The sequence below is a fragment of the Vicia villosa genome, linkage group LG1, assembly GCF_029867415.1.
Source record: "Vicia villosa cultivar HV-30 ecotype Madison, WI linkage group LG1, Vvil1.0, whole genome shotgun sequence".
Lineage (NCBI taxonomy): Eukaryota > Viridiplantae > Streptophyta > Magnoliopsida > Fabales > Fabaceae > Vicia > Vicia villosa.
The window spans coordinates 165,209,369-165,222,148 of record NC_081180.1 but is presented as its reverse complement, the minus strand read 5'-3'; positions in this window follow the sequence as shown (position 1 = coordinate 165,222,148).

The window sequence follows — 12,780 nt, the reverse complement described above, 5'->3', positions numbered from 1 at the left end:
AATAACTTCTTTTACCTACAAGTTTCGAGAAGGACATAGCAGCCATCCCACAGCCTGGATGGTCTACCTATAGAAACCCTAATGACTACATCTTTCCTTAACACGGTTTTCTATATTTTTTTTCTGTATCAAACTAGGTTACAAAGGTTTCTATTTATAACCTATTCCCAATTGGACTTGGGCTTACAAATCGCAGCACTCCTGGCTGTTACAAATCTGCAGATATCTTCTGCTAAAAGAAAGGTCTTCAATCACAAGTTTCCTAATTTATCTCCTAAATTAGAAACTGTTGAATCTTCAATATTCTGATTTGATTCTTCAATATTCTGACTTGATTCTATTGACATTTAAATATGCACCACATAGGATTACATAATATTCATAGAATATTCTGTATCTGTTGAGAATCAAACTGACTCTTTATTCTAGTTTTGCAGGCGCGATGTCATGAGTTGATTTCATGACATTCCATATAACATCTTGCTTGTACCTGTTTTATTCTTTTATATTTGCAAGACTTATACATTGTATTAAATTTTGCTGCTATTATATTTTAGCCCAACATAGATGCCAATCAGCCAATAAAAACATCGACAATCTTCCCCTTTGGACTATTTTGGCTAAAACTATACATACATTGAAATGCAGCAAAACGTAAATGCTTCAACTTTCAAGACAACAAGGAACCACATCATAACAGTTTCAGTCTGCACTGTCTTTACAAAATTCTTTGTTTCTTTTGACAGTAGCAAAATCAGATGATACTTCTCTCCCCCTTTTTAGCCATAATATGACAAAGATTGGACCGATGTCATAATATGCAGTGGAACACCTTCATGCAACACTAATGTACATGAGGAAGACGATGGGAGAAGGCCTTTGTCTTGGAGGACTAATGGTGACATAAGAGAACCCTTTCTCAGTCTTTAACTAGAAACCAAATCCTATCTTAGAGCCTAAGAGAGAACTTGAGTGAAAACTGCCCACCAGTCCTAGTAACTCAGAACACAAATCACAATTGTGTTCACAACTCAGATCACAAATCACAATGAAAATAGTTCATATACTGAGGGCTGTATTTGATGGAACATCTTTGTTGTTGTTGCAGAAAAACTCATGGTAGAGACATAAAACATCCCCAGCCCGTGTTTTTCTTTTTCTGGGTAGGTTTTGGCAAAGGAACCCATCATAATACCAAACCCAGACACGACTTATCAGGACACACACGAAGGACATCTTGAGAGAGTTTGATTTCTATAATCTATGGAGACGCCATTTTATAGCCATTTGAGATTATAGGAAATAACGATGGTCTTGGTCTTGGTCTTGTTCAACGGTCAAACGGTTGATTAGGAAACAATTCCAAAAGCAATTAATCTTTCTAAAGCAGTTTTTTACTGTTTTTATAATAGGAGTTATCTTTAAAACCAGCGCATGCATAGTCATTGATTGAACTTTGCACCGACCACTGATGTGTAGAGATAAACTTCAAGACAAATTTCCTTGTTTGACTTAGAAGATTCAATGTCTTTAAACATGTCATGACATCCTGTCAGACATTATCACTTTTTCACCTCTTAAGCACAAAGCTCAAGATTCTTAAGCAGATTAAGACAAAGCATCCTATGGATCAAGTAACATACCTCCCACTTACTCTACTGACTCACTAGTAATAGACATAGACCTCAGTAGTTCTGAGCAACAGTGAAGAGCCTTCAAACACTTGTTGACACCTAACCACCTCATCAGCCCAGAGAGAAAAAATTGTGGATTCCAGTTGCACATGGTTAGATTCAACCATTCACAGATAACTGACAATAATGTTACACTTTCTCAATGATGTTAGAGCATTTCTGACCAAGACACTTTTCTTGACTAATATATCTTGACATAAGAAGTCACTCCCCCTATCTGAGATAATCTGAGCTTTTTCAAGGAAAAAACTTGAAATGATGAATGGAAAATATAAGACGCATCTTCATATCTTCAAGAGCTCACCCTCTGTTCAACTATCCTGCTGAACACACTCACTATAGCAATGTTGTTCCTTTACATTAGATACTCACACCAGAAATTAGATGTTATAACATTGTGTCTGACATCAAAACACAGTATCCTCCACAAAGTCCATATCTCAACAGATCTTAGTCTACTAACTTATCTCCACCTGAAATGATCAACTGATGACCTCTTGACACTAGATGCACACACAGAGAGGTTGCCACAATCTCAACATAAAGAACTGCCACTTCTTGTACTTTGCTGAGCATAACCTTACCATGTTTATATCAGATCATGGTCTTCTTAAGAAAATTTGAAATCCTTCTTGATATGATGTTTCTCAATATCACACATTGATTAACATGCTCTCTATCTTGAACTGGAAGGATCCTCCTTATCTTCAGCTCTGTTGATCAGATCATAAAACTTTTGTCTTCATAGTCATACTCACTTAGTGAAGTCTTCATCAAGAGAGTAATTATGTATTTCCAAAACATATTACTAACATAAATATCATAATCTGCCCATTCTAATCCACATTATGTCTGAACTGCCACTTTAGACAATAATGTCGCTTTTTCAAACTTCACATGCACACTCCTAGACATTCTTCCAGGATAATAGCATATTATGATGTTGACATCACCCAAGACATAAGTTCGTACGACATCAAAACTCAAACAAACTCTAACTATCCATAGAGATAACATGTCTCTATAGAATGGCGTAGAACACAAGAAATAATTTGTGTTCATGACACGAAACAAGACTCTACTCTTTACAAAACAACTGTAAAGAATGACCTCAGACTTAAAAATGTCTGAACACTACCCTTATACCCTATTCTTGTTACAATTTGACAACCATAACCTAGACTCTAGACTTTACTCATATCCGAAAGAAGAACATGAGAGACTCAAACAAGACTCAAAAGTTTGAAACGAAAAAGACTCTAGAAACCTGAGCAATTTAAACAACATACCTGGAATTTTACAAAAGTCTTGATCAACAGATGTTATTTGAAGAAGAACTGCATCAGGTGGACTTGTGCATAGGTTGGAACATGCACTATGTAACACCCATAATTTCAGTTTATTAATTTAATTTGGATTTAAATTAAATAATTGGAATTTTAGAATTTAAATTGGATTTAATTGGAAAATGAGGGAGTAAGAGCTATTGGGCTTATGGTGTGGTGATAGTAAAAGAGGGGTGCTAATTAGTTAGGCCTTTTACTAAGTTGTGGTTAATTTATTTTATTTTATTTTTCATAAAATAAGAAAAAGGAACCATTTGGGGAGAAAAGAAGAACACGTGAAAAGAGCAAGAGAGGAGAAAGAGGCAAGAACGTGAAATCGGAAGGAGAGCATTCAAGAAATTCATCGATGTAAGGGGGAACTCTTCCTTTTAGTATCTCTTATGTGATCTTAGGTGATAGGTAGATTGATGTATGGTTTGGTTCAATTAGATATTTGGGATTGTTAGGTTAGGGTGTTATAATTGGATTGAATTGATGATAATTGCGTGAACTATTTGGTTAATAATGAGTTTGGATGATGTTTTATGGTGTATAATTGAATGTATGATGATTATATGCATGTATGTGATGTCTGGATTCGTTTTTGGGTGAAAAGGGAGTGAAATCGCAGGGTCTGTCGCAGACTTGGGGTTTGCTGAAATCGCAGGTCCGCTGAGCGGAGGGGGGTCCGCTGAGCGGAGGTCCCAACGTAGTTCGCTCCTGTTTGACATCGCTTGAGGTCCGCTGAGCGGGGGGTCTGAAGGATTTCGCTTCTGTCTTGCTCCGCTGAGCGAACCTTGCTGTGTGTGAATTTTTCCAAACTTCAAAATAACGTATCTTTTGATCCGTAAATCATTTCTTAGTGCCGTTTTGGGTGTTGTGCAAGTAATTAAATGTTTTATAAGATGGATAATGAATATTGGTAATAGCCGACTTTATTTCCTTAAAAACTAGATTTAATTACTTGATGAGAATTGAACATTGTGTGCATATGAGATAGGCGTGACAATGTGTTTGATGTGATGATGAGTTGGTTGTGATTTGTTATTATGATTGTGATGTATGCATGACTATTTGAATGATGTTGAAAACATGTACATACTTATTCGGTGATGTGGTGTTGAGATGAGTTGTTCATCGTGATTCGGTGTGTTTTAAGTATGTTATATGTGTTTGATTCATTCATATGCATTGATGTTGGATCCCGGTGATGTTTGGATCGTTGGTGGACATATTTCCCATTGTGTGGAAATTGTGTCGGTGGGCCGTATCTCGATGATGCGTAGATCGGTTAGGTGGATTGATTCCACGGTTTATTGGTACCACATGCATAGTGTCAGTTGTGTCATATGTATTCTGTCATAATATGATTGTATGGATTTCTGTAGTGTGTGTTGTAATCTATTATTGTGTGAATTAATAATGGATGTGAATATGAATATGTATAATTGGGTGAACGGTATATTATGATGCTTGTTGCTTATGAATTGCATAATATTTACTAATTGAGAATGAGACTCACCCTTACATGTTGTCATTTTCAGATTGAGGAGTAGCGGCATTAGTGCTTGGTGAGGATGACTCATAGAGTTTATCCGTTTATGTTGGGTCGTGTCGGTCATGCTCTGATCTGTAACACTGGGGAACGATAGTTATAGAGTTTTTATGAAATTAATCTACTTTATTGGTGTTGGATTATGATTCCATTGGATGTATTTGATAATGTTTCTTATTCCGCTGTGATAAACATAATTGCGATTTGGTGAACCGTTTCCTGATGAAGCGTGACTTGACCATGATTGGTTTATTTATTTTATATAATTGTGGCACCCTTGTGTTTATGTTTTACTCTGATATAATTGTTTAAAAATTTCCGCGGGGCTTAGAAGGGTGTTACAATAGTGGTATCAGAGCATAGTCGGTCGTTTGAGTCAGAGTCTTAGTGTCAGTTAATCCCTCGTATGCGAATAGTGTAAGGTTGACACTATCGATACATCTTGTTCTAATGAATATTGTTTTATATTTAGCAGAACAATGGCTGGAAGAGGAGGAAGAAACAACGATGCAATTGCTGAGGCTCTGGGCATGATTGCTGGTGTACTGGGAGGGAATGTCAATGGAGCTGGTATAGGTGCTGACAGGCAGCTGAACAGTTTCCAGCGGAACAATCCTCCGTTGTTCAAGGGCACACATGATCCTGAAGGTGCTCAGAAATGGCTTAAGGAGATCGAGAGGATTTTCAGAGTCATCGATTGTGCTGAGAACCTGAAAGTGAGGTATGGTACTCATATGTTGTCCGAAGAGGCTGATGACTGGTGGATGGCTACCAGGGCTGAATTGGATGCTGATGGTGTAGCTATCTCCTGGGCTGTGTTCAAGAGAGAGTTTCTGAGGAAGTATTTTCCTGAAGACGTTCGAGGCAGGAAAGAGATTGAATTTTTGGAGCTGACTCAGGGTAATATGACGGTACCAGAGTATGCTTCGAAATTTGTCGAGTTGGCGAAGTACTACGTTCACTACAACAATGACGAGGCTAGTGAATTCTCAAAGTGCATCAAGTTTGAGAATGGTCTTCGTGATGAGATCAAGCAGGGGATCAGGTACCAGAGAATTCGGCGATTTGTCGATTTGGTGGACTGTAGTAGGATCTTTGAAGAGGATAACCTTAAGCTGAAGTCATCTCACTCTCGCGAGTTGGTTGACAAGAAAGGTAAGAAGCCTATGGATAGAGGTAAGCCATATGGTAGAGGAAATCCTAGAGCTGGGGATTGGAAGAGGCCTAGTGGGGGAGATTCTGGTGCTCCCGTTAGGTGCTACAACTGTGGTGAGACTGGGCATAGAAGGAATGAGTGCAAGAGTGGAGAGAAGAAATGCTTCAAGTGTGGTAAGGCGGGTCATATTGCTTCAGATTATAGGATGAAGATTGTGACTTGCTACAATTGCGGCGAAGAGGGTCACATCAGTCCGCACTGCACTAAACCAAAGAAAGATCAGGTTGGTGGAACAGTCTTTGCCTTGTCTGGGTCAGAGACTGCTCCAGAAGATCGTCTAATTAAAGGTACGCGTTTTATCCATGACACACCTTTAGTTGCTATTATAGATACTGGAGTGACTCATTCGTTCATTTCATTGGATTGTGCTAAACGATTGGGATTAGAAATATCTATTATTCATGGAAGTATGGTTATTGACACTCCTGCGTCGGGTTCAGTAACTACTTCTTGTGCTTGTTTGAACTGTCCTGTTGACATATTTGGTAGGAAGTTTGGAATGGATTTAGTATGCCTTCCTCTTGAAGGACTTGACGTCATTTTAGGGATGAACTGGTTGCAATTTAACCGAGTTCATATCAATTGTTTTACGAAGACGGTTATCTTTCCTGAAGAGGTTAGTGTTGAGGATTTGACTATGTTAGTCAAACAGATGAATTTGGCTATCAATGATGGAGCGGTGGTGTTTATGTTGTGCTCCTCGATGGAAGTGAAAGGGGGCGATAGCACTGGTGAGCTACGGGTAGTGAATGAGTATCCGGAAGTGTTTCCAGAAGATGTTAGTGAGTTGCCACCTGAAAGAGAAGTGGAGTTCGCTATAGAATTGATTCCTGGAACTAGTCCTGTGTCGATGGCACCGTAACGCATGTCGGTATCAGAATTGGCTGAACTAAAGAAACAGTTAGAAGAATTGTTGGAGAAGAAGTTTATTCGTCCTAGCGTGTCACCGTGGGGTGCGCCGGTACTGTTGGTTAAGAAGAAAGAAGGTTCAATGAGGCTATGTGTTGATTATAGACAACTGAACAAAGTGACAATCAAGAATCAATACCCTTTGCCGAGGATTGACGACTTGATGGACCAGTTGGTTGGAGCTTGTGTGTTTAGCAAGATTGATCTGAGGTCTGGATATCACCAAATTCGTGTGAAGGCAGAAGATATTCAGAAGACGGCATTCCGAACGAGGTATGGACACTATGAATATTCTATTATGCCATTTGATGTTACTAATGCACCTGGTGTTTTCATGGAGTATATGAACAGGATATTTCACCCGTATCTTGACAAGTTCGTGGTAGTGTTCATTGACGACATTCTGATTTACTCGAAGAGTGATGAAGAACATGCAGATCATTTAAGAGTGGTGTTGGAGTTATTGAAGGAGAAGAAATTGTATGCGAAATTGTCTAAATGTGAATTCTGGTTGGAGGAAGTAAGTTTTCTTGGCCATGTAATTACGAAGGACGGTATCGCAGTGGATCCTATGAAGGTAGAAGCAGTATCTCAGTGGGAGACGCCGAAGAATGCTTCAGAGATTCGTAGTTTTCTTGGTCTGGCAGGTTACTATAGAAAGTTCATTGAGGGATTTTCGAAGTTGGCATTACCAATGACTAAGTTAACAAGAAAAGGACAAGTATTTGTATGGGATTCAGAATGTGAAAAAGGTTTTCAAGAGTTGAAGAAGAGGTTGACGAGTGCTCCGATCTTAATTTTGCCTAATCCAGCGAAGTCTTTCAATGTGTACTGTGATGCTTCACTGATGGGTTTAGGTGGTGTTTTGATGCAAGATAAGCAGGTAGTGGCCTATGCTTCAAGACAGTTGAAAATTCATGAGAAGAATTATCCGACTCATGATTTGGAATTGGCGGCTGTGGTGTTTGTGTTGAAGTTGTGGAGACATTATCTCTACGGTTCTCGATTTGAGGTATTCAGCGATCATAAGAGTCTGAAGTATCTCTTCGATCAGAAAGAGCTCAATATGAGACAGAGAAGATGGTTAAAATTTTTGAAGGACTATGATTTCGGTTTGAATTACCATCCTGGTAAAGCAAATGTTGTTGCTGATGCATTGAGCAGGAAGTCATTGCATATGTCTATGCTAATGGTGCGAGAATTGGATTTAATTGAACAATTCCGAGATTTGAGTTTAGTATGCGAAAGTACTTCTAATAGCGTTAAGTTGGGAATGTTAAAGTTAACTAATAATATCCTTGAAGAAATTAGAAACGGACAGAAATCTGACGTGGGATTGGTAGATAAGTTGACATTGATTAACCAAGGTCGAGGAGGTGAATTCCGAATTGACGAGAATGGTGTCATAAGGTTTGGAGACCGAGTGTGTGTACCCGATGTTGCTGAGATCAGAAAGAGTATTCTAGAAGAAGGACACCGAAGTGGATTGAGTATTTATCCTGGTGCTACCAAGATGTATCATAATTTGAAGAAGTTATTTTGGTGGCCTGGAATGAAGAAGGAAATTGTTGAGTTTTTTTATGCTTGCCTAATTTGTCAGAAGTCGAAAATTGAGCATCAGAAACCGCCTGGATTGATGGAACCGTTGTTTGTTCCGGATTGGAAGTGGGATGGAATTTCTATAGACTTTGTATCTGGTTTACCTAGAACGAGCAGGAATTGTGATTCTATCTGGGTTATTGTAGACCGGTTGACGAAATCTGCTCACTTTATTCCAATAAGAATGGATTATCCGATGGAGAAGTTGGCTCAGTTGTATGTTGAGAAGATAGTGAGTTTGCATGGTGTTCCAGCTAGTATTGTGTCGGATAGAGATCCGAGATTTACTTCTAAGTTTTGGGCAGGATTGCAGAAAGCCTTAGGTACTAAGTTGAGGTTGAGTTCTGCTTATCACCCGCAGACAGATGGTCAGACGGAGAGGACGATTCAATCGTTAGAGGATTTGCTACGAGCTTGTGTATTAGAAAAAGGTGGTGCTTGGGATAGTTATTTACCTTTGGTTGAGTTTACCTACAACAATAGTTATCATTCGAGTATTGGTATGGCTCCGTTTGAAGCATTGTATGGTAGGAGATGTAGAACACCTTTGTGTTGGTACGAATCTGGAGAAAATACGGTGGTTGGACCGGAGATTGTGCAACAAACTACAGAAAAGATCAAGATGATTCAGGAAAAGATGAGAGCTTCTCAGAGTTGTCAGAAGAGTTACCATGACAAAAGAAGGAAGGATATTGAATTTAAGGAAGGAGATCATGTATTCATGCGGGTTACTCCGATGACTGGCATTGGGAGAGCTTTGAAGTCGAAGAAGTTAACTCTGCGTTTCATTGGTCCATTTCAGATTACTAAGAAGATTGGAAAGGTTGCTTATCAGGTTGCTTTACCGCCTGCACTCGCTAATTTGCATGATGTGTTCCATGTATCCCAGTTGAGGAAATACATTGCGGATCCGTCTCATGAGATTCAAGTAGATGATATACAGATGCGAGATAATCTGACTGTAGAGACGTTACCTATGAGGATTGAAGATCGTAAAGTGAAGCAGTTGCGAGGTAAAGATATAGCAACGGTGAAAGTGGTTTGGGGAGGACCAGCCGGTGGAAATGTTACATGGGAGTTAGAGAGCCAGATGAAGGACTCTTACCCGGAACTTTTCGTCTAAGGTATGTTTTCGAGGACGAAAACTCTTTTAGTGGAGGAGAGTTGTAACACCCATAAATTCAGTTTATTAATTTAATTTGGATTTAAATTAAATAATTGGAATTTTAGAATTTAAATTGGATTTAATTGGAAAATGAGGGAGTAAGAGCTATTGGGCTTATGGTGTGGTGATAGTAAAAGAGGGGTGCTAATTAGTTAGGCCTTTTACTAAGTTGTGGTTAATTTATTTTATTTTATTTTTCATAAAATAAGAAAAAGGAACCATTTGGGGAGAAAAGAAGAACACGTGAAAAGAGTAAGAGAGGAGAAAGAGGCAAGAACGTGAAACCGGAAGGAGAGCATTCAAGAAATTCATCGAGGTAAGGGGGAACTCTTCCTTTTAGTATCTCTTATGTGATCTTAGGTGATAGGTAGATTGATGTATGGTTTGGTTCAATTAGATATTGGGATTGTTAGGTTAGGGTGTTATAATTGGATTGAATTGATGATAATTGCGTGAACTAATTGGTTAATAATGAGTTTGGATGATGTTTTATGGTGTATAATTGAATGTATGATGATTATATGCCTATACGTGATGTCTGGATTCGTTTTTGGGTGAAAAGGGAGTGAAATCGCAGGGTCTGTCGCAGACTTGGGGTTTGCTGAAATCGCAGGTCCGCTGAGCGGAGGGGGGTCCGCTGAGCGGAGGTCCCAACGTATTTCGCTCCTGTTTGACGTCGCTTGAGGTCCGCTGAGCAGGGGGTCTGAAGGATTTCGCTTCTGTCTTGCTCCGCTGAGCGAACCTTGCTGTGTGTGAATTTTTCCAAACTTCAAAATAACGTATCTTTTGATCCGTGAATCATTTCTTAGTGCTGTAACACCCGTATAATTTTAATTTTAATTTAATTTGAATATTAGATTAATAATTATTATTATTATGGATTTATGAAAATAATGGAAAAATTGATGGTTGATGGCATTTGGGCCATGTGTGAGATTAGTAAGAAGAGGGGGGTGTGGTGTAGTAAAGCCCTTACTAATTTAATATTATTTTTCATAAAATAATTAGAATTGGGAAAGAAAGAACAGAACGTGAAAAGAGAAAAGTTGGAACACGAAGAACGTAGAAGAGGAACAAAGAGGGAGAGACCAAAGAGCAAGAATTTGGCTAAGGTAAGGGGGGACTCTTCCAATTATCATCTCTTATTGTGATTATAGATGAATAGTGTATGAATAGTTGTGTTGTTGAGTCAATTCCGTTTGTATGTCAGAGTTAGGTTTTAGGGTTCTAAGAATTGGGTTAGATTTCGGGATTTGGATGTGTTGATTGATATATGATGATATATTAGTTTGTATGAATGAATCCTGTGAATGAAAACGTGAAATTGGACTGTTTTAGACTCAAAATCGTGGAGTGGTATGAGTAGAAACGAGTGGGTTTTGGACTGTTACGAAATTGCAGGTTCTGGACATTTTTCTGGTGTTTCGCGTATGGAACAGTGTCATACGCGTATGGGATGAAGTCATACGTGTATGAGGGACATTCCCCAAGGGCTATACGCGTATGATACGCAGCTGCCCTATCCCAAATACCCTGTACTGGTGATTTGCGTATGAGGAGCGTATGAGGAGCGTATGAGGATGCTCATACGCGTATGAGAATTTTTAAAGAGGAAATTGGTCCGGGTGATACGCGTATGGCAAGGCTGATACGCGTATGGGTTGGTTTTTAGGCCATTTTGGAATTCTGATGAAATGCGTATGATACGCGTATGGGGAGAGGTGATACGCGTATGGATGCGTATGGGCCTTATGATACGCGTATGGCTTCTGTATGTGAAATTTCTGTTTTGTGATTTTCCTGGAAAGTTCAATGATGTGTAACTTTCGATCTGTAGACCTGTTTTGTGTGCTGTTTGAGACTGTGTAAACCTTGTGATGTGATTCTGTGGTTTACTGATGATTGATTGTATTGAATGATGTTAATGTATATATGAACATGCTTAGTAATGATGATGATGATGATTGAAATGAGTATAGATGATGCTACTCATAGAGTGGAGATGATGAAAGTATGTTATATATATATATGTTTGCATGCATTCATAAGCATTGAAGAGGACTGAATCCTAGATGATGAGAGGATTCAGTGAATGGCAGAATTCCTATTGTGTGGAATTTGTGCTGGCAGGGCCGTATCTGGATGATGATAGATCGGTCGGTGGGTGATTCCCATTGATGATGATTGGTACCACATGCATAGAGTCAGTTGCATTCAATTGCATGGATTTGATAACATGACTATATGTATACTCTTATATTGTTGTGATGATATGTGTATGTATGTTGATGGACGATCTGGATATAGATGAGTTGGGTGAATAATATAACTGTTGATGTACTGTTATTTATAATGCAATAATATTTGTTAATTGCGAATGAGACTCACCCTTACACTATATTTTTCAGATTGAGGATAACGGCTTCGACTCGGTGAGGTTTAGCTCATGAGTCAATGTGTCGGTTAGCGTCGGGTCATGCTCTGATAGGTGTAACACTGGGGAACGCTGTTTTTAGTTTATGACATTAACTCTATTTTATTTATCTTATTTGAGGATTAAAGCATGGATGAATGTAATGCTAGTTTGATAACATATTCCGCTGTGTAAACATGAGTTATTTGATTTATGAGTTATGTTAAGACGTTTTCCTTCAGTGAATGCATGACCATGACAGATGTTGTTTTATTTTATTTATTAATTGTGACGCCCTTGTGCATGTAACTCTGATTTACTTGTTTAATTTCCACGGGGTTTAGAAGGGTGTTACAATAGTGGTATCAGAGCATAGTCGGTCATTGTGACCAGAGTCTTAGCGTCAGTCTTTCTGTGTATGCGACTAATACGAGTTATTTGTCGATACTTTGTTCTGATTGGATTGTTTGTGATTAAGCAGAACAATGGCTGGAAGAGGTGGAAGGAATGATGATGCTATTGTTGAAGCTCTGGGTATGATTGCTGGTGTGCTTGGAGGGGGAGCTGTAGGAGCAGGGATTGGTGCTGATAGGCATTGGGGAATTTTCAGAGGAACAATCCTCCATTATTCAAGGGCACGCATGATCCTGAGGGTGCTCAGAAATGGCTCAAAGAGTTCGGGAGGATTTTCAGAGTCATTGATTGTGCTGAGAACATCAAGGTGAGGTATGGCACTCACATGTTATCTGAAGAGGCTGATGACTGGTGGTTAGCAACCAGAGCTGAACTGGATGCTGATGGTGTAGAAGTTACTTGGGCTATATTCAAGAGGGAATTTCTGAGGAGGTATTTTCCTGAGGATGTAAGGGGCAGAAAAGAGATTGAATTTCTGGAGCTGGTCCAA